Below are 27831 nucleotides of genomic sequence, written 5' to 3' on the forward strand. Positions count from 1 at the left end.
TGCGTCCGCCGGGTCTGACAACCGGAAGTCCCCCGGTGCCCCGGAAGAAGAAGCCCCGGAACATCCACCCCCCTCCCCCGTCTTCCGCTAGGTTGCTGGGGGACGCGGGCGCCTCGTGGCTGTATCCAAAATGGAGTCCCGGAGCCGAGGGGCTGCGAAAGGTGAAAAAGAAGAGGCGTGGCGGGCCCGTGCGAGGGGGGAACCCTGCTTTAGGGTGTATCCCAGAAGGAAGGCGGCGGCGGGCGGGGGCGCGCACCCACCGCGTGGGCCGCGAGCGCCTGCAGGCTGGGCCAGCCGCGGCCTGGGGCACCCTGGCAGCCCCGAGCTTTGGCTCCAACAGCAGGCGGCCGTCCATGTCCAGGCCTGCCCCGCCTGACAGGCTGGGTTTTGAGGTGATTTGTTTCACTTTTCAGATACCTCTGTGCTTGCTGCTACACATCCTTCCGCGAAGTCAAGATCCACCGGAGAAAGGCAAAGACGCTGGGCCCACTCAAGTTATGGTTAGAAACACCCCCCCCCCAATCTTTGGTATTCTGAACCCGGGGAGGGGGGGAGCAATTTAGGACCTTATTTCCGCCTTGCACCCGAAATTCACATTATACTTAATCCAGACTGTTTAAACATAAATATGAGCCATTATTGGAATACCAAGATTGCAATTTCGTTTGAGTGCTTTATACTACCTGTTTTCATTAGCTTCTACAACTCCTGGAACAAAGTCGTCCTTTCTGAACCTCAACTTGCCTTACATCTATTCTTGACTCTCTTCCCTTTGCACCACCCCCCTTCAAGATTCCGACTGTTTTCATAATAGAACATTGAATACTTCTTCATTCTTACCTATATAACTGTTAATGGTCTTGATTTGAAATGGTAGGCAACTAGTAAATAAAAATGTATAAAACATATGTGTGCCAAGCGCCATAATGAACATTGTATGTATAAAAATAGACAAAAGACAATCACTTCCCCGAAGGAGCTCACAATTTAATAGGAAAGACAAAAAGCAAACAAATGTATGTACAAACTATAAAGGATGAATTGATGTTTATCTTTTGTTCTAGAAGAAGACCATGACATCAAGGGAGGTGAAGCCATGACATGCAAGTGAATTGGACTTTAAGTGATGGGGTGCTGTGCAAAGTCACCAGCATTACTTTCTTCTAGATCCATCTAGTCTGGTGGTCAGATATGGATCAGGACAGCAGGAGTTGGCCCTGGGTGCAGTGGGAGACCCTGGCCTTTTTAGGTCTTTCCTAGGCTACAGTTTGACTGAAATGATAGTGCCCATCCAGTAGTTAAAGTTAGGTAAGAGAGAGATGAGGAAAAGAGGCCAAGAATGACCAAAAAAAAAAATTAAGCTAGAAAGATAAGACCCTCAAGGTTTCTCAATGATTGAGGTAGGTAAGAAAGAAGAGAGACAAAAATCTGCCTCCATACAGGATAAATAGGAAATGAAAGAGAAAGGGCACTGGATTTAAGTCAGGTGACAAAGTGAACACAAAACTTAACTTGGAATCAGGGAAATGTCCTCTTCTTGAGTTCAAGTCTAGTCTCTAACACTATGTGACCCTAGGTAAATCACTTAACCCTATTTGCTGCCTGAATTTCTTATCTGTAAAATAAGCTGGAGAAGAAAATGGTACACTACTCTGATATCTTTGCCAGGAGATCCCAAACAAGGTCACAGAATCAGACACTACTGAATAGAGAAACTAGGAAATCTAATAGGTAGGAATAAGGAAGGAAAAATTGTAGGCATAGGGGACAGTCAATGCAAATTCCAAGAGAAATACATGGAGAGTGTTACTAGAACATCAAGGAGGCCAGTAATACAGGATTGAGTGGTATGTGATGGGGAATTAGGTTTGAGAAGCCTGGAAAGGGTAGGAAAGGGCTATGCTGTGATGGGCTTTGCTTGCCAAACAGTGGATTTTGATTCAATAAGGAACTTCTGGAGTTTATTGCTTTGAGAAAATTACTTTGACAACTGAATGGAGGATGGATTGGAGCTACCAGTAGGATATTGCAAAAGCCTCAGTATGAGATAAATGAGAGCTTGCACCAAGGTAGGGGCAATTTCACCCTTTTTTGACCTGGCAGAAATGACTAGATTAAAATGTATAATTTGTTCAGATGCAGATGGCAGGCTTCATTCAAAAAGAATTTCCTATTTTGAGTAATGCAGTGTTGGGTGCTGTGGGGGATGTAAAAGAAGACAAAGTGCTTTTGTCACAATCTAGTTTTAAAAGATCAATAGAGCAATATGACACCTTTTTCTTCCCTCTATTTCGGATGCTCATGCTGTTCCTCAAGCCTAAAATGGTCTCTCCCTCTAAATTCCAACTATCAAATAGCACAATTATATAAACCTTTAAGGTTTATAGAAAGTACTTTTCTCACAATTATTTTAAGTAGGAAGGAGAATAATACCTATCGGTCAAACATTAAATACTATGTATGTCACTGGGAAATTAAAAAGGAAAAAATGCTGACCGCACCTGCTCTCTAAGAATGTTATATAACATTCCACGAAAGATATACAACATGTAAATGTATTCTTTATATTGAAATTATTTTCTATTAATAGTCCGTCATTAGGCTTTCTAATTGCTCATTCAGGGATCAACCCTTGTAAATCAGTCAGTCTCCAAAAGGCATGACTGACAGAGGACACTGCCTTCACTAATACTTGGAGTATCTTATGCTCCTCAAGTTTGGGCAGGACCCCACCAGATAAGGAGACCTTACTTCTTTTTCAAGTGTAAACAATCTAATCTAGATGAATTCCAACCCCAAAGCAATAAGCCCATATCTTTGTACCCCTCCACTGGAGTTTAGGATAATCCAGTTCACGAAAAAGAAAACCATCCAGAGTGGTCCAGGTAGAAATGAATTCCTTTGTTCAGATTATTGGATACTGCTGAGTCTTATGATCAAGCCTAGTTCTCAACAGGAGTAGCTGAAGACTTTGGTGAATCAGGCATGATTTTCCCGTCAGGGGCATTCCCTTTTCTAAAAGTATATTAAGGTTTCCAATTTATGTCTTTGAATTTGGTTACCAAGAGAAACTACTGACCATCAATTTATCAATTTTTAACTAACTTATTTAATAAATTATTAATTACTCAAAAACTTTGTCTTCTGAATTTTTCATTCATTACAATAATTATATAAATACATTCAAGTTAGGGGAGGTCAGGCACTGAAATTGTGATCTAGAAAGTCTTTGTGTTTTAACATAGTCTGAAAGGAATGTGGAAAATTTTTTGATGTGGAGGTTAGAAGGGAATGCATTTCCAGGCATGATAGAAAGTACAAAGATATTGAGAAGGAATATGGAGTGTGGTGTTGTGAGTAGCAGAAAAATGGTTTCAGCTGAAGAATTGTAGAATGAGTTGAGAAAAGGAATGTATAAAGATACTGGGAAAATAGGTTACATCCAAATTGTGAACGACTTCAAAAGTCGAAGGAGTTTATATATGATCCCAGAAGGATTAGGGAACAACTGGAATTTATTGAATAAGGGAGTGACAAAGTCAGAGCTGTCTATGAGGATTATTTCCAGGACCTTTATTACCAGATCTCTGCAACAAGTTTCTCTGATGTAGGTAATATAAAGAACTGATCCAAATTTATAAAATATGCGAACCAATCCATAATAAATAGTCAAAGAATATAAATAGGTAATTTTGAAGGTTATCAATCATGAAAAATTCTATACATCACTAATAATTTGAAAAATACAAATTAAAGTATAAGGTTCTAGTTCACATCTATCAGACTGGGATAGAAAAGAGGAAAATGTTAAATGCTGGAGCAAAATGTTAGATTTTTCTGTGGGGAAATAATAGTCACTAGATCAAGCGTAATACAAGTAGTTTGACTATAGTACACAGTATGTGTAAGAGTATGAAATAATTCAAATGACATTAAATTTTAGTAAGGTGCATTTAAATTTCACAAATGTAGGAATAATATCTTTTAAAATACCCCTTAATGATTAATGTATAGCATAAATAATAATGAAAGGTTCCTGAAAAAATTTTAATTGGATGCTAATTCCTAAAGAATTGATGGATAAAAAGATAAATTATCTTAAAAAAAAGAACTAGACTGCCTTATTATGTGTTTATGTATTACAGACCCAGGGCAAGACACTGAAAATATAAATATTATAAAGTTGTAACTGTCATCAAAAGACTTACTACCATCCTTAAATAAAATTTTAATGGCAAAAAGTTCTTTAAAGCAATTATTAACACCTATGTAGTATTATTTTTTATATAAACTATTGACCTTATAAAATTGACCATAGCACATTTGGAAAATATCCTAACAAAAAAAACTTCATAATACTAGTAAAATAGACTAAGGCAGGTGTTGTAAGCTCAAAGACAAAGCCAGGATTCTAAGTTAAAAAGAATCAGATATTTGTGAGTCAATGTGCATTTAATAAAGGTGGTTTACTTTGTCCAAATACACCAAAGATATGCACAATGAGGATATAAATCAAAACACAACAGTTCTCTGCTTCTCTAGAAGGCCCATCTCCAATGGATCTGGTTAGTCATTATGGGAACCCACCAAGTCTGAGAAGCCTTGAGCTTATATGACTTGGGTTTTTTAATTGGCTATGTACTCCTTATATAAAATGAATTTATTATGTACCAGTACTACATCATAATAAAATTGGAAACATCCAATAGACATTAATATAGTATATGAATGAAGGGAAATTATAAAGAACTCTAAACCCAGATTAGATAAAATATTTCTGAAGAAGGTAAAGTCAGAGAACATTCAGTCATTGAAAACCTCCACTTAAATCCAACAACATACATGGTGTCTCAAATGATTTTCAGTGTGCATACCGAGTTTGAAATTTTGAAAAATCATTTTGAAAATGACACAAAGACATTAGTTGAATAAAATATTTCCACAGTAGGGGAATAATTCATGATCCACAAGAGATAGAGTCACAAAAGTTAAAATTAACTATTTATCATACAAAGTGTAAAACTTCTTCCACAAAGGAAACTAATGTAGCAAAAGATAGAAGCAGGTAAATGATAAGGGAAAAAAAAGCCTTTGCAGCAAGTCTCTCTGAGAAAAATCTTATCTGAGATATCTGAAATTGATCCAGATTTAGTAGAATCATTCCCCAGCTGATTACAAAACAGAAAGCAGCAAAAATAGGTAAGTTATATAGTCATTGCTTCAAATGATTCACAGTGAGTCAAAAAACTTTATCAGCATCCTTATCTTAATAGAATTTCCTCTTTAAAAAAATACTTCAGGGTGGCTAGGTGGCACAGTGGATAGAGCACTGGCCCTGGAGTCAGGAGTACCCGAGTTCAAATCCACTCTCAGACACTTAATAATTACCTAGCTGTGTGGCCTTGGGCAAGCCACTTAACCCCATTTCCCTTGCAAAAATCCTTAAAAAAAAATACATCACATGAAGATCAGAAAATGGGGGGAGGGAAATCTTTTATAGACAGTTTATTAGATAAAGGTCTCAAATACACAGAGAATTCTGTCAAATTTATTTTAAAATGAGTCATTCTCCAATTGATAAATGGTCAAAGGATATAAATAGACAGTTTTGGATGAAGAAATAAAAGCAATATAGCCATGTGAAAAAATGCTCTAAATCATTGATTTTAGAGAAATGCAAATTAAAACAACTTTAAAATATCTCTTCTGGTAGACTGACTAAAATAATAGAAGAGGAAAATGATAAATTTTGGAGGGCATTGTGACAAATTGGGAAACTTAAGACACTATTGGTAGAACTGTGAACTGATACAACCATTTTGGAGAGCAATTTGGAATTATGCCTAAATCTGTATACTTTTTATCTTAGCAATACCACTAAATGTGATCAGGTAAAAAGAAAAATATTTATAACAGATCTTTTTTTAAAAAATATATTTGTTTATTTTGAATTTTACAATTTTCCCCCTAATTTCCCTTCTCCCCACCCCCTACAGAAGTCAGTCTGTTAGTTTTTACATTGTTTCCATGGTATACATTGATCTTAGCTGAATGTTATGAGAGAGAAATCATATCCTTAAGGCAGAAAAAAATAAAGTATAAGAGATGGCAGAATTACATAATAAGATAACGGTTTTTTAAAAAAATTAAAGGTAACAGTTTGTTGCTATTTGTTCAAACTCCACAATTCTATCTCTGGATACAGATGGTATTCTCCATTGCAGATATCCCAAAATTGTGCCTGATTGTTACACTAATGGAATGATCAAGTCCAATAAGGTTGACTGTCACCTCCGTGTTGCTGTTAGGGTATATGATGTTGTTCTGGTTCTGCTCATCTCTATAGCAGCGCTTTTTGTCATGGTAAAAAACTGAAAATTGAGAGGATGCCTACCATATGGTGAATGTCTAAACAAATTGTGATATTTGATTTTGATGGAATAGTACTGTATTGTACAAAATGATGAACAAGTTGATTTTAGAAAAACCTGAAAAGACCTGCATAAGATAAGAGTGAAATATGCAGAAACAAGAACATTGAATACAGTAACAGCAATATTGTTTGAAGAATAACTGAACAACTAAGTGGTTCTGAGTATTATTCAAGCCAGTTACAAAGGGCTTATGAAGAATATCAGCCTCCAGACAAAGAACTGATAGAAGTATACATAACATAGTTTTACATGTACATACATATACATATATATAAATTTACACATATACATGCACATATGTATATATACACATATTCTATGTCAAGTGGTGACTCAAGTTTGGGGTGGGGAATTTAAAATGTAACAAATATAACGTAAAAAATAATTAAAATGTTTTATAAAGCATCACATGCCTATTATAAAAAAATACCAGACTCTTCCAAATATAAACTTATTACATGTTTATATATTCTTAGTCTTTTTTCTAAGACTTCTTAGAGATGCCTGATTTATCTTCATCAAGCTGCTGTCTTCTGTCCTTGCCCTAGGGCCTTCCTTCTCCAGCCCTCTAGATAACTTTCTGTAGTTCAGAACCACCTTAAAGTACCAATGCTATACCCCCACCCACCCACCCAAGATTGCCTATGGGCTTGCCTTTGTCTCCTACCTACTCCAAGTTGAGTCTCTTAGGTATCATTGAAGTTTCAATATTAGTACCTGTTATGATTGTTGTTTGTCCTTCATTCAAGAAGAGGATCAAGACCATGTGCTTGTGAATTGTATTTAAGTGAGGGAAAGCTGTGCAAATTTACCAGCCTCATTTTCTCCTCCACAACCATCAGGGCCCAATGGCTGGATATGGATCAGGAGATCTGGAGATAGCTCTGGATATAATGGGAGATGCTAGCTTTTAAAGCTAAGGTCTTTAACAGGTCTATTTGACTAAGGCAAAATAATCTATACTAGGTAAAAAAGAAGTGAAACAAAGAATGGCCTCTTTTACCTAGTCCAAAAAAAAAATCAGTCTGAGAGGGGAAGATTCTAAGGTTTTTGGTCAAAACAGAAACAATTGCTAGTTACATTCACTCTGAGCCAATCAAGCAACCCAAACAGAACCAGGTAGGGCTAGGCCTGGGACCTATTGTTGATTAACCAATGACAGAGTGATTTGGAGCCCATAAACCCCAAGATATTTTGCCAAATTTTAGGGATTAAAATTTACTTTGGGCTGAGTACCTACAGGCAAGGGTATGATACTCTATGTGGGCAGGAGGAAAAGAAAGAAGAGAAATTAAGAGAAAGGAAGGAGGTAGAAGGGACAGAGAGAGGGAAGGAGGGAGGAAGGAAGGAAGGAAGAAAAAGAGAGCCATGATGTCCAAGTGGCCAGCAGAAGGGCTCCTACTAATTCGTATAGGTTGTTTTTTGTCCTTTATTTTCAAAGAGGACCATGGCATCAGGGATATGATGTCTTGACATGCAAGTGAATTGGGTTTTAGTGAGGTGCAAAGTCACCAACCTTACTTTCTCCTCTGGAGCCACCTTAGTCCATTGGCTGGATACTGATAGGATGACTGGAGATGACCGTGAATGTAGTGAGAAACTTTGGTCTTTTTAGCTTAGGTCTTTAACAGGTCTCAGTTTGACAGAGGCAAAGCCCATTCAGTGATCTCGGCTATGTAAAAAAGAAACAAAACAAAGTCTCTTTTGCCTAGTCCAAAAATAAAAAATCTTGGATTAAGAGTTTGGGCCTTGAAGGAGGGCCATAAGCAGTTTAATTACCTGCCTCTCCATCAATGGACCATTCATCTGCCATGATAATCTGCTTGTATTCATACCTTAATGATGAACATACAGTGACCCTGTCATAATCTCCATCTCCCAATGATTCTTCAGTCCCAGCTAAATAGTATAGAGTATAGAGCACTGAGTCTGGAGTCAGGAAGACCTGTGACATGTGATGCTAGGCAAGTCATTTGCCCTCTCTCTGTTTCAATTTCCTTAATTATGAAATGGAGATAATAGCACAGAGTTGTTGTGAAAATCAAATGAGGTTAATATTTGTAAAGTGCTTAGCGCAGTGGTTGGCACATGATAGATTGTTTTTTTTATTAAAGATTTTATTTGAGTTTTACAATTTTTCCCCAATCTTACTTCCCCCACCCCCACAGAAAGCAATCTGCCAGTCTTTTATTTATTCTTATTTTGTACAAATAATTTTTTATACATTACTAAAATATTCTTAAGAGTAAACATAATACCCCCTCCCCCCAAGAAAATATAGATCCACATCCGTGATAAAGTAAAGGGAGAGAAAAAATTAAAACTAAAATTAAAAATAATAATAAAAAATAATAATTGTAGGTATGGCCAAGGTGGCGCATTGAACAGAGCACCGTTCCTGGAGCCAGGAGCACCCAAGCCCAAATCTGGCCCCAGACACCCAACAATCACCCAGCTGTATGACCCCATGCAAGCCACCCCAACCCCATTGCCCTACAAAAACCAAAAAAAAAAAAAAAGACCCAAAATAAAATAAAATAGTAATAATAATAGTAGGGGTGGCTAGGTAGCAGACAGATCACTGTGCCAGGAGTACCCAGGTCCAAATCCGGCCTCAGACACCCAACAATCACTCAGTTGTGCGGACCCAAGCAGGCCACCCAGTCCCATTTGCCCTGCAACACCCCTCAGAAAATAATAATAATAAAAAGTGTGCTTCAGGCGTAGTGGACAAAGCACCGGCCTTGGAGTCAGGAGTACCTGGGTTCAAATCCAGTCTCAGACACTTAATAATTACTTAGCTGCGTGGCCTTGGGCAAGCCACTTAACCTCATTTGCCTTGCAAAAACCTAAAAAAAAATGTGCTTCAGTCTGTGTTCCATCACCACCAGCTCTGTCTCAGGTGGATCACATTCTTTAGGATAAGACCATCACAAAAGTTACTTCCATATTTTTCCACTGTTGCCATTGCTGATCACAACTCCCTCCATTCATACTTCTCTACTACCATGAACTATATTTTCTCTCTCCTTTCACTCTGTCTCTGCTGTAGGGTAGTTGAGTGGCGCAGCAGACAAATTCCCAGCCCTGGGGCCAAGAGGCCCCAAAGGAACATACCACCCCTTACCCAGCATCCACCCAGCCCTATGGTCCCTGACAGGCCATTCAATCCCAGCCCCTTGCAAGAAGTAAAAAAGAAAATGTGTTCTATTTGACCACTCTCCCCGCCATGGTCCATCCTCTCTTCTATCACTCACATTCCCCCCTTTCCCCCTGTCCCCCTTTTCTCCTTCTTACTACAGATGTTTATACCCCATTGAGTATATATGCTGTTTCCTCTCCTAGCCACCTCTGATGAGAGCAAAGATTCCCTCATTTACCCCTCTCCTTCCCCCCCTTCTGTATCATTGCAATAGCTCATTTTAATAAAGAAAAATCTTATATGGAATATCAGCCTATTCCCCTTCTTTTTCTTTCTCCAATTATATTTCCCTTTTATCTATTGACTCCATTTTTACACCACAATATATCTTCAAATTCAGTTTTCTCCAGTTTCATCTATAAAAGCTCCTTCTACCTGCTCTATTAAATGAGATGGTTCATATGAGTATTATCAGTATCATTTTTCTATACAGGAATATATGTAGTTCATCATCATTAAGTCCCTCATATTTTCCTCTTCTCCTCCACTCTCTATGCTTCACCTGAGTCCTGTATTTGAAGATCAAACCTGTTCAGCTCTGGCCATTCTAACAGGAACATTTGAAATTCTCCTGGCTCATTGAAAGTCCATCTTTTTCCCTGGAAGAGGACATTCAGTTTTGCTGGGTAGTTGATTCTCAGTTGCATTCCAAGCTCTTTTGCCTTCAGGTATGTTATATTCCAAGCCCTAGGAGCTTTTAATGTAGTTGCTGCTAAGTCCTGTGTGATCCTGACTGCAGCTCCATGATATTTGAATTGTGTCCTTCTGGCTGCTTGTAATATTTTCTCTTTCACTTGGGAGTTCTGGAACTTGACTGTAATATTCCTAGGGGCTGTTGTGGGTTTTTTTTTTGGATCTCTTTCTTGGGGAGATTGGTGGATTCTCTCCATTTCTATTTTGCCCTCTGCTTCTAGGATATCAGGGCAATTTTCCTGTAATAATTCTTTGAAAATGATGTCAAGGCTCTTTTCCTGATCATGACTTTCAGGTATTCCAATAATTTTAAATTATCTTTCCTAAATCTGTTTTCCAGATCAGTTGTTTTTCAATGAGATGTTTCACATTTTCTTCGAATTTTTCATTCTTTTGGTTTTGAAGTATTGAGTCCTGGTTTCTCATAAAATCAGCAGTCTCCCTGAGTTCTATTCTTTGTCTGAAGGATTTGTTTTCCTCAGAGAGCTTTCTTATCTCCTTTTCCATCTGGACAATTCTGCCTTTTAAAGCATTCTTCTCAATAACTTTTTGAACTGTTTTATCCATTTGACCTATGCTGGTTTTTAACATGTTAGTTTCTTTAGCTTTTTTTTTTGGTTCTCCTTGACTAAGCTGCTGACTTCATTTTTATGTTTTTCCAGCATCTCTCTCATTTCTTTTCCCAATTTTCCTTCCATCTCCCTCACTTGATTTTCAAAGGTTTTTTTGAGCTCTGTCATGGCCTGAGCCCAATTTCTGTTTTTCTTGGAGTCTTTAGATGCAGGAGCTTGTACCTCCTCATCTTCAGATTGAGTGTTTTGAAGTATTTCTCAATGGTGTTCCTCTTTTTTCTCTGCTTACTCATTTTCCCAGCCTGAGCCTGGTTTTGGGGTGCTTCCTGAGCTTTTGGGACACCCCCACAAGGATCCCTGTGTGTGAGGCTATGTCCTCCCTCCTGGTCTGTGTGAATGACCATAAACGACCCCCTCTGCCACAGGGCTGAGGTGGGGGGGGGGGGCTGCTGTTCTATGGGGGTCTAGACTGTGATCAGGATCTGAATGTGGTCAGAACCCCAGAGTCCTGTTCCAGGGACAGAGGACAGAGCCACAGTCTCTACCTCCCTCCCTAGGCTCAGCATGTTCATGCCCTGGGAGTTCCTGCTTACCCACTCCACCTGCTTCTGGTTCCTGGATTTGGGCCACACTGTTGGCTGTGTGCCCTGAGGGCTGGGCTTCAAGTGCTCACTCTGGCAGAGGTCCCCCTTTCCCCCAAGTTGTGCTTGGTGCTTCCCGGGGTATAGATAAGGAAACTGCCCCGCTGCTGTGAGCCACGGCTCCCAGCGCCCTGGGGCTGCTTCTGGGCGGCTGAAGTTCCTTTGCTCTAGCCGGTCACCCCTCTGGTGGGCCACCCCTCCGACCCTGTGGAGCTGAGGCTTTCCGCTCTTTTCTAGGTTACCTTGGGTTGGAGAATTGCCTCACTGGATCCCTCTATGGGTTCTGTCTCTCGAAAATCCTTAGTTTATAAGTTTTACTCCAGAGCAACTGAGAGAAGGTCCTCTCCTGAAGCCATCTTCACATGATAGATTCTTAATAATAATTTTCTTCCTGTCTCTATTCCTCATTCCTAACTGTTCTCTCATCATTCTTATCCCCTCAACTTTGTTGGATATTTTTGATCAGTTGTGTCTGACTTTTTATGACCCAGAATCCATAGAACATCAAGCTATCCTCCCCTATTTCTCAATCTGTCCAAGTTAATATTCATTGCTTCCAACATATATATATATATACACACACACACACACACACACACACACACACACACACACACAGTCAGTTCTTCCAGTGCCATCCCCTTTTCCTTTGGCCTTCAATCTTTCCTAACATCAAGATCTTTTCCCATAAGTCCATCTTTTCATTATATGGTCAAAGTATTTAGGCTTCAGCTTCTGAATTTGACCCTCCAGTGACTAGCCTGAATTAAATTATTTAAGTATTGACTTATTTTACCTCCTTGCTGTGAAAGGAATTGTGAAAAGTCTCATCTAGCACCACAATTCAAAAACATCAATTTTGTGGTGCTTAACTTTCTTTATAGTCAGACTCTTAATAGTCATACATTGCTACTAGAAAAACCATAGCTTTGACTAAATGATATTTGTCCTTTGTTCTTGAAGAAGACCATGGCATCAAGGAAGGTGATGCCATGATAAACACATGAATTGGATTTGAGTGAGGGGGTACTGTACTAAATCACCAGCCTCACTGGAGTCATCTTGGTCCAGTGACAAGATATGAATCACGTCAACTGGCTCTGGATAGGAAGCAATCAGAGTTAAAGAGATTTGCCCAAGGTCACACAGCAAGTTAAGTGTCAAGTGTCTGAGTCCAGATTCAAACTCTTGTCCTCTTGACACCAAGGCCAGTGCCCTAACCACTGTGGCACCTAGCTGCCCCACTTTGACTATATAAAACTGTTGGCAAGGTGAAGTCTGCTTTTTTAATATGCTGTCCATATTTGCCATGGATTTTCCTCCAAGGAGCAAGTATTTTTTAATTTCATGACTACAGTCACCATCTGCAATGATCTTTAAGCCCAAGAATATAAAATCTGACACTGCTTCCATTTCTTCTTCTATTTATCAAGAAATATTGGATTTAAGGGGGCGGTTAAGTGGCAAAGTGGATAAAGCACAGGCCTTGGAGTCAGGAGTACCTGGGTTCAAATCCGGTCTCAGACACTTAATAATTACCTAGCTGTGTGGCCTTGGGCAAGTCACTTAACCCCATTTGCCTTGCAAAAACCTTAAAAAAAAGAAATAATGTGATCATTTCTATGATCTAAGTGTTTGTAAGGTCTAAATTTCAAGCCAGTTTTGACATTCTTCCCTTTCATTCTCATAAAAGGCTTATTATTTCCTCTTCACTTTCTGCCATCAGAATGGTACTGTCTATATATCTGAGATTTTTTTCTGGCAACCTTAATTCCAGCTATTGATTCATCCAGCCTAGAATTTTTCATAATGTACTCTGCATAGAAGTTAAATTAATAAGATGATAATATATAGTTTTGTCATACTCCTTTTTCCAAACTTAAGCCAATTGTTTGTTCCATGTTCAGTTCTGTGGTTTCTTGGTGTATATATTCAGGTTTCTCAGGAAAGAAGTAAAATAATCAGGAATTCCCATCTCTTTGAGGCCTTGCCATATTTTGTTGTGATCCACAAAGTCAAAGACTTTGTTTTTCTGCAACTCCCTTGCTTTTTCCATAATCTAGTAAATATTGTCAATTCGGTCTCTAGTTCTGCTGCCTCTATGAAGATCAGTCTGCTCTTCTTATAATTCTCAGTTGACATACTGTTTAAGCCTAATTTGAAGAATCTTGAACTTAACTTTGCTGATATGAACTGAGCATAATTGTTCAATAATTTGAACATTTCTTGGCATTGCCCTTATTTAGGATTGGGACATAACACTGATCTTTTCAATACACTGTTATATTTTTCAACTTTGCTGGTATATTGAGTGCAGCAGAATCTTTTAGGGTTTTAAATAGCTCAGCCAAAATTTTACCACCTCCAGTAGTCTTGTTAGCAATGTTTCCTAAGTCCTACTTGACTTTATCCTCCAGAATATCTGACTCTACATCAGTAACCACACCATTTCCATCTCAATCTCTTTCCTAACTATAGTGTCATCCCCTTCCACAGTGTTCTCTTTAAAACATTCTCCGTAGTTAAAAAAAAACTTTTTTTTCTAACAAACTTGTTTTCATTTTAAAATCATCTCCATCTTCTAACTCAGACCTTGATGACACAATAACCCTGGTCACGCTTTCCAGTACTGGTAGTACTTTTTACTTTCCTGACTAATTGTTCATGATAGGAATTTTGGAATGGTTTTTGCTATCTAGTGCCACTTTCAAATTCTCTGGCCACTCAGTGTTAACTACCTCACTCTTCTCTGAAGTACATTCAATTCAAATTTATTAACCAGTCAAGTTTTTTTATCTTTTATCTACTGACCACCAGGATACTCTACTTCCTTTTCTCAATGGTTCAGTGCCTGGCTCACATTCCTTCTCTCTTCCACAACTACTGCCTTTGGAACTTCAACATGTATATTAATACTGTTTTACTTTATTTTAGTTCTTTGACTACTCATTTTCCATGACCTAGTCCACATCAGGTACACAGAGATGTTCATTATTGACCTTATTCATCGTACACAATTGTTCCATTTCCATGGTCATGTTCATCAGTTCTAAAATTTCTTTATCCAATTACAGCATTTTGCCAGTCTAACTTTCCCTCTAAAGTCTTAGACCTGTCCTTTATCCTTATTGTGTCCTTGGATTCCTGTACTTCTTAGTCCTTTTTTGAAGTCATAAGATTATCCTAGCCTCCCTTTCCTCTCGACTTGTTCGCAAATCAGATCTATCCTATAATAGCCTCAAGTCCTTTGCCCCCTTAATTCTATTGCTGATTATGTCTTGCTGTGTCCCAACTTTAGATTCTTCTCACCTTCTGTTGCTTTTACCCTTATTCATATATAATGTAACAAGGTTAGATAAAAATCACAAAAGTTCAAAATTGACCCACTACAAATATCAACTTGGCCCTCACTAAAATAGGACAATCCTTTTATACCTCCCTAAAAGATCTGATATCCCACTCATCTGAGTGATTATTTCAAATCTATTCATCCCTCCTTAATTTTCCAATGGAAGCCTCCTCCAAATTCTCTCAACTGAAGACTTTGTTTTATTCTTCATTGTAAAAATTGAGACCATTTGTCAATAGCTCCCTTTTATTCCCTTCTCATCTCACTAATCTCTTCCCCTACTATCGCCTTCTCACTCTTGTCTCACATTAAGATGTAGTCTTCTAATTATATTACATCAACTTTCTGGTTGCTGCCCTATTGCCTACAAACATGCCTTATGTTTTATTTTATTTATGTATCATTTATCTTTAAAAAATAAAAAAAAACAGGGCAGCTAGGTGGCACCAGCCCTTGGAATCAGGAGTACCTGAGTTCAAATCCAGCCTCAGACACTTAATAATTACCTAGCTGTGTGACCTTGGGCAAGCCACTCAACCCCATTGCCTTGCAAAAAAAATAAAATAAAATAAAAATAAATAAAAATAAAAAAGCACTCCATTTGATCCAATTACCTTTAGACCCTCTCTCTAGCCTCATGTCTAAATTCCTTGAGAATGCTATTTTTAATTAGTGATTGTTTCTTTTCCTCTCCTTTTGTTTTACAGCTTTGACAATTGACTTCTGAACTACTCTCTCTCCAAAGTCTCCATTGCTTTCTTAATTGCCAAATATAATGACCTTTTCTCAAAAACCTTTAATATTGTTAATCATCTCCTCTCTAGGTTTTTAGTGATTCCCCAGTTTTCTTCCTAATTTTCTGACTACACCCTTTCAATCATCTTTTTCCACATATTCATTCTCCTGGTATTATGCAATAATTATGCATAGGCATTCTGTCCTGGAATTTCTCTTTTCATTCTTAACCTCTCATGCTTAGTGATCTCATCAGTTCCAAAAGATTCAATTATTTCTAGCTAGGTGGTACAGTGGACAGAGTCCTGTACTTGGAATCATGAAAATTTATCTTTCTGAGTTCAAATCTGGTACTCATACACTTAAGTATGTGACACTGGGCACGTCGCTTAACCCTGTTTGCTTCAGTTCCTCATCTGTAAAATGAGCTTGAGAAGAACATAAAAAAACACTATAATATTTTTGTTAAGAAAACTCAAAATAGGATAGTGAAGAGTCAAATATGACTGAAATTACTAGACAACAGCAAATTTCATTTTTAGATCTCCTTGTCAATCTCTTATTTTAATCATAGCTTCAGGATGACCCAACAAAAATCTCAATTAAAAAAATCTTTAAAAAATGCACCAGACTGAATTCTGATCTAGAAACAATTTTTTTAAGTCGACATAATTATTTTTCTAGCACAGGGTGTTTTAAGGAGATAGAAAGGTCGGCAGGCATTGGAGACAAAGTCTCATTAGAAGTTCAAAGATTAAAAGAGAGCCAAGACTGGTCACAAGGTCTGAAAGCACTGAGATAGGAAGAGAGCCAGGGGATCCTTAAACAAACTTAAGGTTTAGGAATAGGTGTAATTTGGTGTCTCTGGGGCATGGGGTATGTTCCAGGAAGACTAGGTATGAGGATTGCTGGACTGCTGACCCCTCTTCAGGGCTGCTTTCCACTTTAGATGTCCACCTGAACCACCTAACTCTCACCTGTGGCTCCAAGAAGCTGTGGCATACACAGTGGCCACACCCCGGTAAACCATTTCAGTTGAGGGTAACCAAGGGAGTCTCAAACTCATCGATGAGTAGTGGAGGGGAGGGTATCCACCCAAGCATGTGAAGTTTCCACTGGTGGAATGGGCAAAGGAGAACAATTCTTTCCAATGGGATTCTCCGTCTGCTGCAGTAATCAGGCCCGGGTTGGGTAAACAGATTATTTTTAGGGTACCTTCTCTAGTCCCTTCCTCACATCAGAAGGTGAGCAGTATAATCCTGAGTGAAATAAGGCTGTCAAATGAAAGTCAGCTTACTGAAATTGGAGCTGGATACAGTTTTCTGGAGTGGCCACCATGAAAAAGAATGCCATGAAACTGGGGTAGGTTTTGCAATCAAAACTAATTTAGTCAACATTCTTGAATGTCTACCAAGAGGAGTGAATGACAGGCTCATGACAATGAGATTGTCAATTCCAGGAAAATGCCCTGCCACCATCATCAATGCCTATATTCTCACCCTGATGAACACTGATGAAGTTAAAGAAAAATTTGATAAGACTCAGAGACCCTTATCTGTTGTGTTTCTGCCGGCTAGCTTATCCTTTACTCAGACAAACACTGAAGAGGCGAGAGACAAAGATGGAAAATTCTCTGTTTATTAAACCAAATACAAGTACTTAGATATCCTCTCCAGTCCCTGGTCCACTCCCACTCCAGTGGCACTCTCCAATCAACCAGTAAAACAACACTCTGATGCTGGAGGACAACAGGTGATAAAGGTTTACTTCCTCAGGTCAGTACTCCCACACACAACAATCCCTTACAAATCCCCCTTTATGTTTTTGAGGCAAATTTCTTTAATTCAATAACATGATGGATAAATTGTAAACAAAAATAGTATAAACAAATGTCAATTAAACAATAGTAAAAACAACTAAGCATTTAAGTCAATTACCATGTTATTAAATTTTACAAAATAACATTTCCATCATTATATTATGCATGAATCCACAGATTTATCCCCAAAAGGGGTCATGATTTGTGATATTTCCCTTATCACCTCTTCAAAACAATCACAAGTTAATTCCAGGCTTTAACATTACAGTATTCAAATATCTTATGTATTCACAAGAGAACCAAACACTGTTAATATAATTTCTTTGCAGTTAGAAAAGAATATCACATAACTGATAAATATATTCCCTTCCATAAACAAGTGATGATAGATGATACAAAGATTACAAACTTTTTTTCTTTTGCCAACAAAAGACCTTTCAAAGCAATCAAATTCAAAAAGGAGTAACATTTAACTCAGGTAACTAAACTATTTCAGATCTGAATTACACAGACACACACACACACACACATACACACACACACACACACACAAAACAGGAGTTTAGACACTAACACAAACACAGAAACAACTCTTTTGTATCACATTTACCAAGCTGAGGTTGATACCCAAGCCAGTACCAGACCTCGAGAGTATAGAAACATTTTCCCACCTCTCCAGGCCAGTAGAGAGATATAAAATGTCCCATTGACATTTAAATACACATAAACACACATAATTCACCAATTAAGACCATTCAAAAAAATAACTTTTGGAATCAATCAGAATTTCTTGAGGAACCTCACATATATTCATGAAAATCTTGAAATAGCCGATCAAAGAATGCATTTTAGAGCAACTTCACAAAACTCAGTTAGCTATTCAATTACAGAGATATTAGTCATAGGCACAGGCTTCATTCTAAAGATAAAGTCTAAATTTCCCAGTCCCAGAAAAAAAAAGTCGTCTTCCCCTTTTTTCTTAACCAATTGACCACAAAGCTTACCAATCAATAGCCTAAGAAAAACATGACCATTGCCCAAACCCCCCTCCTCCCTAGATTTCTAAAATAAGTTTTTTTGGGGGGTCTTGTCCTTCCTGAAGTGAAGCATGCATACCTTCTGAGACATAGTTTGAGTTTCAAAGTTCCAAAAAAGGAAGATTTCCCTTCTCTCTCCTCCCTCCCTCTGCACAGAGTGGGGTCCGCAGAGAATGAGAGAGAGCATTTGAAATTGCTTGAATTGTTAACAACAGTACAATTTGGAGTTGTTGCATTTTCTGAACAGTAGCCAGCTCCATTACAAACTACAGGAAGTGCAGTTAGTGTGTTCTTCATGCCTTTCTGGTGCCAGAGCAAGAGTTGTGGCGTGCTTGCTTGTGGGCTGAAGAGTAGAACTCATTGTGGCTTCAGGAGTGGAATTCATCATGGGTGCTAGAGTGGACATCAGGGTTGGTGGCACCAACGAGGAGTCCTTGAAGTTGACCATAGGTTAAGGGTTTAGGCTGTGCTTAGCATGCATAGCACAGCCAGGCAGGCAGTAGTGGCTGAAAAGAGCAGCCAGCAGGTCCCCTGAGGAAGAAGCTCTGTCCTCCTGTGGCGCCACTTCGGAGACTTCACTTCCCAACTCAACAGCAGCCCCAATCAAAGAATCTGTGCTAATTTTTGCCCCCAGTTGACACAATATATCTCTTCCCCATAATATTATAGGGAGTCCTTCAGCTATGAAAGGAGTGACAGTCCCTAGTTTATCTTCTTTTCTCCATTTCAAGGGTTGGCAAGAAATTTCTGTTTCCTGTTGACCCTCAATGTTGACTAGATTAGTATAGGCAGCTTGTTTAGGCCAAACTTGTGGCCAGTTGTATATGGGGAACACAGTTTGATCTGCCCCAGTGTCAATCAAGCCTAGGAAAGCAATTCCTTCTCCTTGGATAACACAAAGAGATTTTTCTAAAGAAATCATAGTAGTAAACATAATTTTGTTGTTTTTCAGTTTTGGCTCCTTTATCAGCTCCTTATCCTTCCAATTTATACCAGATCTTGAGAAAACACATAACTGAGCTATGTAATGGTTCTCATTTATGTAGCTATCATCATCATTAGCATTCACTATTGCAATAGAGAAAATTTCCCCACTCACATGCTTTACTAAAGGTACAATGTGAGTATATTCTGGATTTGATGGAGTCAAAATGATTGCAAATTCCTTATCCATTAATTATAAAGGGTGAATAGGTAGAGGCACCCTAAATTTCCCAGCACTTTTGACCATCAATAATTTGATGGTTGATTTGCTGCCAAAAGCTGCATACTGGTTTTTTCCATTCCATCTCCTGCTGGTCCTGAACTATCATATCCCATGAAGGGCCCCTGGGAGAGGACTCCTTTCTCTGTCTAAATTTCCTTGTTTACATTCTGATGCCCAGTGTCCTGCCTTTTTACACTTTGAGCACAGAGTTTTAGGATGATACACCCTGACCTTTCTGGGTTTAGCTCCTTGGGCACTTCAACAATTTTTCCTTTAAATGTCCAGGTTTTTCACAAACAAAGCAAGTCTGTTTCTCTTTATTTCCCATGTGCATATTAGCAACTGGCTCTGCCATTAATTCTGTATGATAAACCTGAGACCCTACTCTGTCACATCTTTGAATCATTTCTTCAATGGTGGCATGCTTTCTTAAGCCAATCATTGCTTTCTGACAATCAGCATTCACATTAGCCCATGCTAATTATTTTATTAATACATCTATTCCTGCTATATCTCCTAAAGTTCTTCCCTCTGCTTTCTGTAATTGGGAAAAGAAATCTACAAAGCCTCATCATTTCTTTTTCTGATAAATGCAAATGGTTCTTTCTTTTCATTTTGTATTGGAATACATCTGCAAACATTCTTCACACAGGTAGCAATTCTTTCATATGTCTCTAATCCATAATATATTTGGTCTGTGTTGTTGAGAAATTGACCTGTGCCACTTAATTGTTCATAATATGTGGTGGCATTGGGACCTTGTGCATGCTTCAAAGCCATCTGTCTACATTATTGTATAAACTCTGTCATCCAAAAGACAATGTCCAGGTGACAAACATGCCCTATCTGTTTCCAATCATTGGGTGTTAATATGGAGTATGCAAGAGTATCCAATTGTAACTGGACAAAAGGTAATCTTGGCCCATTGCCTTCTTTAAATCTCTGACTGCTTTTATATCTACTGGCTTATGTCTTCTCCTAGTTTCCTGGATTAAAAGAATTTAGCTCCTCAATAACAGGATATGACTGAAACTCAACTGCTAGATCCCCCAAATTTTCTCCCTGATTTTTTTGCCCTTTCAATGACCTTTTGTAATGCTGAAGTTTCTTCATTAGGTGCTATAGGATTAATCCTAGGCTTTTCTTGATAATACTTATTCATTTCTTCTGCCTCAGGCCATGGAGGTGAATATACTTTCCCTTTACCTTCACTTTCCTCCACACCTTCTTGTTCCAACTTGCTTAATATCTGCCCCATGGTAACTTGTTCCCTCTCTGAAGTCTTTTATTCTGGGATGTCACTTGGAATTTTTTTCCTTGCTTGTATCTGCTGGTCCTTATCCCTGACTCCAATCAGATAACCCTGAAATTAGCTTTTTTCTTGCCTTTGTGCCCCATGTTGCGTGCCATTTGTTGTGTCCCTGCCAGCTGACTTATCCTTTACACAAACACTGAAGAGGCAAGAGACAAAGATGGAAAGTTTCCCATGTATTAAAACAAATCAGAGTGCTTAAATATCCTGGGGAGGATATTGGTCCACTCCCACTCCCACTCCCGTGGCACTCACCAATCAATGAGTAAAATAATACTCTGGTGCTGGAGGATACCAGGTGATAAAGATTTACTTCCTCAGGCCAGTACTCCCATACACAACAGTCCCTTATACTCAGTGTATTAAAAGATGTCAGGTTTATAATTTTGGATTACTTTAATTCATGAGTAGGCTTAGATGACCAGATGTAGCAGGGAATCCCTGGGAGGAATGGACTTGGAAACAACAACAGAGATGGTCACCTTCTACTGAAGACCTGCTCACCTCATGACATTCTCATCACAAACACTATCTTCCATTTACCTAAATGCAATAAAACTTCCTGGATGCACCTTCATGGCAAACATTGGCATCTATTAGACTATGTGATTGTAAGAAGAGATAAAAAGGATGTGAGAGTGACAAAGGTGTGGTGTAGAGTGCTGGATTCTTTGCAGACTCATCCTTTCTAAGCTAAATATTCACATTCAACCAAAAGTGGTGGCCCCAAGGAAAAATGGGTATTAGAACAATTAATGTTAAGAGATTAGAGTGTCTCTGTGAGCTAGAACAGTTTGTTGCTATTTTGGAGTGGAGCAAAAAAAAAAAAAGTGGATAGCTTTCAGAGATCTGGTATACAGCACTGCATTAGCAAATACTAATGCACATCTGGGCCAGAACACTCAAAAATACCAAGACTGGTTTGATGAAAAAGGATGGGGAAATACAGAAGCAGTATAGTTCATCCATTTCTAAGAAGGCAACATTTAAAGCATCCATCAAAAAGACCAATCAAAGCTTAGAGAGATGCAGGACTCTTAGCTCAGTAAGGCAGCAGATGAAATTCAATTTTACACAGATAGTAACAAATCAAAATGCTTTTTTTTAGGTTTTTTTTTTGGCAAGGTAAACAGGGTTAAGTGGCTTGCCCAAGGTCACACAGCTAGGTGATTATTAAGTATCTGAGACCGGATTTGAACCCAGGTACTCCTGACTCCAGGGCCAGTGCCTTATCCACTATGTCACCTAGCTGCCCTCAAAAGGCTTTTATGATGCCCTGAAGACTATTTAGGGGCCAAAGACATATGGTGAATCTCAACTACTCAGTGCTGATTGATCCACATTGATTTATGATAGGGGCATATATTAGGGCTGAACACTTCTATAATGTTCTTAACAGACCATCATCAATCAATGCAGAAGCCATTGACTGTTTACCTCAAGTTGAAGTCAGTCAGTCCCTAGCTGAAGTTTTCAACTGAAGAAGAGGCTTTGAATGCCAGTGGCAAAGATGATTTTATTTCAGCTGAGATTTGCAAGGTGAAGGGTCCATTGCTCATCCAAAAACTGATAGAAATTTTCCAGGTTATATGGTATGAAGAGGTTATCCCCCAAGAATTCAAGGATACCTGCATTGTTTATCTCTATAAAGGTAAAGGGAATAGATTGTTCTGTGGCAATCATAAGGGTATTTCTCTTTTAGTCATTGCCGACAAGATTTTTGCCAGAGTCCTCAATAGGCTGATCCTTCACCTGCCACCTCTCTGAGAACCAATGTGGCTTCAGAAAGAGTCAAGGAACAGTCAATATAATGTTTGCTGCCCAACAACTCCAAGAAAAATGACAGAAACAAAACAGAAGTCTTGAATACATTTGTAGATCTGACCATGATACCATAAGTCATAAGGGTTTATGGAAAATTGTATCAAAATTTGATCGTCTGGAGAAGTTCATCAGTATTTTATGTCAATTTCATGATGGCGTGCATGCCTGGGCTCTGGATAGTGGACAATACTCTCGAGATTTCCCAGTCACCAATGAAGTAAAACAAGGATATGTCCTTGCACCCATACTTTTTAGCATGATGTTTTCAGCCATGTTATCAAATGCCTTCACTAAAGATGAACATGACCTCAAGGTCAGCTACCACACTGATGGCGAATTCTTCAACTTGAAAAGACTACAAGCCAAGACCATAGTGGAAGGAGTGATGGTGCTTGATCTTCTGTTTTCAGATGATTGTGCACTCCATGCAGCCTCTGAAGCTGAGATACAAAAAAGTATGGATTGATTCTCTGCTGCTTGTGCTCATTTTGGTCTAACAATTAACACCAAAAAAAAAAAAAGAGTTGCTCCATCAGTCAGCACAACATCATCTATATGTGTAACCCTTGATTAAAGCAAATGGAGAAGTTTTGAGTACTGTGGACCAGTTCACTTACTTGGAAGTGTCCTTTCCAAGGAGGAACACATTGACAATGAGATTGATACATGCATTGCCAGAGAAAGCTCAGTATTTGGAAGGTTCCAAAAGAAAGTATGGGGGAGAAGACTACCAAATTGAAGATCTACAGAGCCATTGTGCTGACCTCATTGCTATATGCCTGTGAAATATAGACAGTCTACCAGCACCTTATCAGGAAACTGAATTGTTTCCATTGAAATTCTTCGGAAGTTTCTGAAGAACACCTGGCAGGAGAAGATACCAGACAGGTCCTTTTTTGAACTAAACTATTTAGCATTCCAACATTACCACAGAGAGTGCAACTACAATGGAATGGACATGTTGTTAGAATGTCAGAAAAAGGGGCAGCTAGGTGGCATAGTGGATAAAGCACCGGCCCTGGAGTCAGGAGTACCTGGGTTCAAATCCAGTTGCAGACACTCAATAATTACCTAGCTGTGTGGCCTTGGGCAAACCACTTAGCCCCATTTGCCTTGCAAAAAAAAAAAAAACTAAAAGAAAAAAAAGAATGTCGGACATACACTTGCCAAAAAACTATTTTATGGAGAAATCAATGACAGGGCAAGTGCTCACAAGGGGGTCAGAAGAAGTGATACTGAGACATCCTGAAGGTTTCATTGAAGAACTTTAGAAATGATTGTACAGCTTGGGAGACTCTGGCACAGGACTGCCCACATGGTGTGCCCTCATCAGTGAAGGTGTTGTACTCTTTGAGGAAGGCAAAATTGAAGCAGCTCAAAGGAAATGTGACATTTTTAAGTTTAGAGTACCCACCCCAGGCATTCACATGGACTATTTGTGCCAAACCCGTGGTTGAACATTACGAACTCAAATTGGTCTGATCAGCTACAGTCAGACACACTGTAATTTGTCTCAAACATAGAGATGTCATTTTGGTCTTCTTCGATAACAAAGGACAAGAACCAACCATTTCTGAGTTAGACTGAGGGGACAGTCTACACATAATGATGAAGAGTGGTTACTGGAGGACCCTAATTATTTCCTGAGCAAGAAGCAAGTTTAGAAGTAAACAGTAGCTCCATGGCTCTGATCTCAGCAAAGCAGGAAGAACTCAGTTGCAGGCTTCAGCTCAAAGTGGAGTTTTCTTCCAGCTTGAAGATTTTCAAGTAGAATAACCAGAGCAGGAGTCCTAGATAAAAGAAAAGCCTGCAGCTGAATTTCTCTGACCCTGCGGCAGAAGCTCCCACTGAGCTAATAATGGCAGAATCTAACAACAGCCAACTGAATTTCCCAATCAGGAACAAACTGACATATAAAAACCGGGGCCAGGAATTTGTAGAACTCAGAAGAATAGCAAGCAGACTTCTCCCTGAACAAATCAATTTGACAGCACAGAAAGTTTACAGGACACCAGAATGAGTTGTGAAAATAGAAGTATATAAAAGGACACAAGGGTAGCCAGACATTCTCCTCAAGTGTATGAAACACAACATTAGCAAAAAATTCAAAAAGTAGATTGGAGGGAGGGTGAAGCCAAGATGGAAAAGTAAAGTTAGAGACTCATCTGAGGTATCCCAAATTCCCTCCAAACAACTTTAATACCTCAAAATGAATTCTGGAGTGGCAAAACCAACAAAAAGAGGGGGTGAAACAAGTCTTCCTCTCACACCTCCTCTGCAGGAGATAAGTATTCTTTTTTACCTTTTACTATCCAATTTTTTTAGAATCATCCCCATCATTCTTGACTCAGAACAAACCTTTCTTTCAAACTATCCCAGAATTGATGATAGTCTTAAGAATACTGGTAACATTGCCACATATAAGAAAATAGTTTATGCTTATTGAGAATTTGTAAGTGGTCTTTGATTTTTATTTCATTTGTCCTGGATCTTATATGTCAAATGTTCTATTAAATTCTTGGTCTTTTTGTGACAGATACCTAAAAGTCTTTCAATTCATTGAATATGCATTTTTTCCTCATTCAGGATTATTCTCAACTTGCTAATAACATTTTTGGCTACAATCCTAGTTCTTTTGCTTTTAAAAATATATTCCAAGTAATATGGGGATGATGATCAACTTTGATGGACTTGCTCATCCTTGCAGGGCAACAACGAGGGACAATTTTGGGCCATCTGCAATAGAGAATACCATCTATATCCAGTGAAAGAATTATGGACTTTGAACAAAGACCATAGCCTATTACCATCAAATTAGGAAAAAGGTTATAATTTTACTATCTCATGCTTTATTTTTCTTCCTTAAGGATATGATTTCTCTTTCATCACATTCAACTGAGATCAATGTACAACATGAAACCAATGTAAAAATTAGCAGAGTGCCTTCTGTGGGGTGGGGAGGGAAGCAAGATTGGGGGAAAAATTTTAAAATTCAAAATAAAATCTTTCTTAAAAAAATATGTTCTGGGGCAGCTAGGTGGTGCAGTGGATAGAGCACTGGCCTTGGAGTCAGGAGTATCTGAGTTCAAATCCAGTCTCAGATGCTTAATAATTACCTAGCTGTGTGGCCTTGGGCAAGTCACTTAACCCCATTTGCCTTGCAAAAAACTAAAAAAATATATATGTTCTACTGTGGTATATGTATGTCATGGAACACTATTGTTCTATTAGAAACCAGGAGGGATGGGATTTCAGGGAAGCCTGGAGGGATTTGCATGAGCTGATGCTGAGTGAGATGAGCAGAACCAGAAAAACACTGTACACCCTAACAGCAACATGGGAGTGATGTTCAACCTTGAAGGACTCGATCATTCCATCAGTGCAACACTCGGGAACAATTTTGGACTGTCTGCAAAGGAGAGTGCCATCTGTATCCAGATAAAGAGCCGTGGAGTTTGAACAAAGTTCAAGGACTATTCCCTTTAATTTAGAAAAAAAGCCCAGATATCTTATTGTCTGATCTTGTTATCTCTTAGACCTTTTGTCCCTTCCTTAAGGATATGATTTCTCTCTAATCACACTCAATTTGGATCAATGTACAACATGGAAACAAAGTAAAGACTGACAGATTGCTTTCCGTGGGGGTGTGGGGGAGGGAAGTAAGATGGGGGGGGAATTGTAAAACTCAAATAATATCTTTAATAAAAATAAAATAAAAAATATGTTCTAAGTCATTTAGTGTAGTGGCTACTAGGTCTTATGTATTATAATTGTGGTTCTACAGGATTTGAATGATTTTTTCTTGATAATATTTTCTCCTTAATCTGGAAGTTTTGAAGCTTGCTTATGATATTTTTCTACCTCTCTTTCAAGTGGTGATAGGTATATTTTTCGAATTTCTACTTTACTCTCTTGTTCTAGTACTCAGGGGAATTTTCCTTATTTCTAGTAGTGTTATATCATGATTCTTTTTTTGATCATAACTTTTAGATATTCCAATAATTCACATTTTCTAATGCATTGTTTTACATTCTCTTCTATTTTTTCATTCTCTTGATTTTGCTCTTAGGCTGGAATCTGAGTTGAGGAATGGAATTTTCTAAGCATGACAGCTATAAAATCAGAGGTGACTGTAACTCCAACCATAAGCTATCTAGCTTTTCTGATTGCAAGAAGTTGTTTGTCCTTCATTCTCAAAGAAGACCACAACAACAAGGAGGTGATGCTATGACAAGGTTGGAAATAAGTGAGGGAGTGCTGTGCAAAGTTTCACTTTCTCCTCCAGAGCCATCTAGGTACAGTGGCCAGATATAGAACAGGAGTACTGAAGATGACCCTGAATGCAGTGGGAGATCTTGGCTTTTTAAAGCTATTCTTTCCCAGGTCAAGTTTGACTGAGGTATTGTGATAACCTGTAAGGAAGGACTAGACAGGTAACCAGCCTCTCCAAGTGGATTATGATAAAAACAAGTTTCTGTATTTTTTAAAACTCTCTTTTCTGTTACAAAAATTAATTCTGTAAATCAATCCTTGTCTCTTGACATCTGAGTAGTCAGATGATTTGATTTGATATGCAAATGCTAGTTTTGGAAATTAAATTAAAGATGCTCAGTAACTTTGTCCTGTTTCTTTTATTTCAGATAATTTTAACAGGTCCACTAAAAATTCTAGAGATATATATGGATTTCTCTGGACATTACCCATCCAGTGGTGGAACATTCAAGTTGTTCCCCTATTTCCCTCTCCCTTTCTACACGACCAATCCTCCTTTATGATATACTTTACTTTTATTCTTTGAATTTTTTTAAAATTATGTGTTAACAACCTGTTCTCATCCTTCAACTTGTACTGAAAAGATGGACCTTTGTTTATGGGCTTATTGTCCACTGTCTGACAATTAGGTGATGAATTCTTGAGCTATAGTATCACATTTAATAAAGCATGATTTGAGAAAAATAAAACTTTACATCAATATCTCTGATTCAAGACAACTAGGGGTTTGGCAC

The 27831-nt window shown here is 38.5% G+C and overlaps 1 protein-coding gene and 1 long non-coding RNA gene across 5 annotated transcripts in view; one reads left to right on the forward strand and one right to left on the reverse strand.

The window, feature by feature from the left end:
• Nucleotides 1–27831, reverse strand: part of SLC25A46 (solute carrier family 25 member 46) — a 77427-nt gene that overhangs the window by 36192 nt on the left and 13404 nt on the right. The gene's annotated exons all lie outside the window — the stretch shown is intronic.
• LOC141501579 (uncharacterized) lies at nucleotides 2–27360 on the forward strand. 3 transcript variants are annotated; one of them, XR_012472271.1, is made up of 3 exons: nucleotides 2–161; nucleotides 414–500; nucleotides 26895–27360. It is a non-coding gene; the product is annotated as an uncharacterized LOC141501579 (long non-coding RNA). The 3 variants fall into 3 exon arrangements; XR_012472272.1 differs by lacking the exon at nucleotides 26895–27360 and adding an exon at nucleotides 1065–6662; XR_012472270.1 differs by lacking the exon at nucleotides 26895–27360 and adding an exon at nucleotides 697–6662 and having other exon boundaries at nucleotides 23–161.

This window comes from Macrotis lagotis, chromosome X (genome assembly GCF_037893015.1).
Source record: "Macrotis lagotis isolate mMagLag1 chromosome X, bilby.v1.9.chrom.fasta, whole genome shotgun sequence".
In the NCBI taxonomy this organism is placed as follows: Eukaryota; Metazoa; Chordata; class Mammalia; order Peramelemorphia; family Peramelidae; genus Macrotis; species Macrotis lagotis.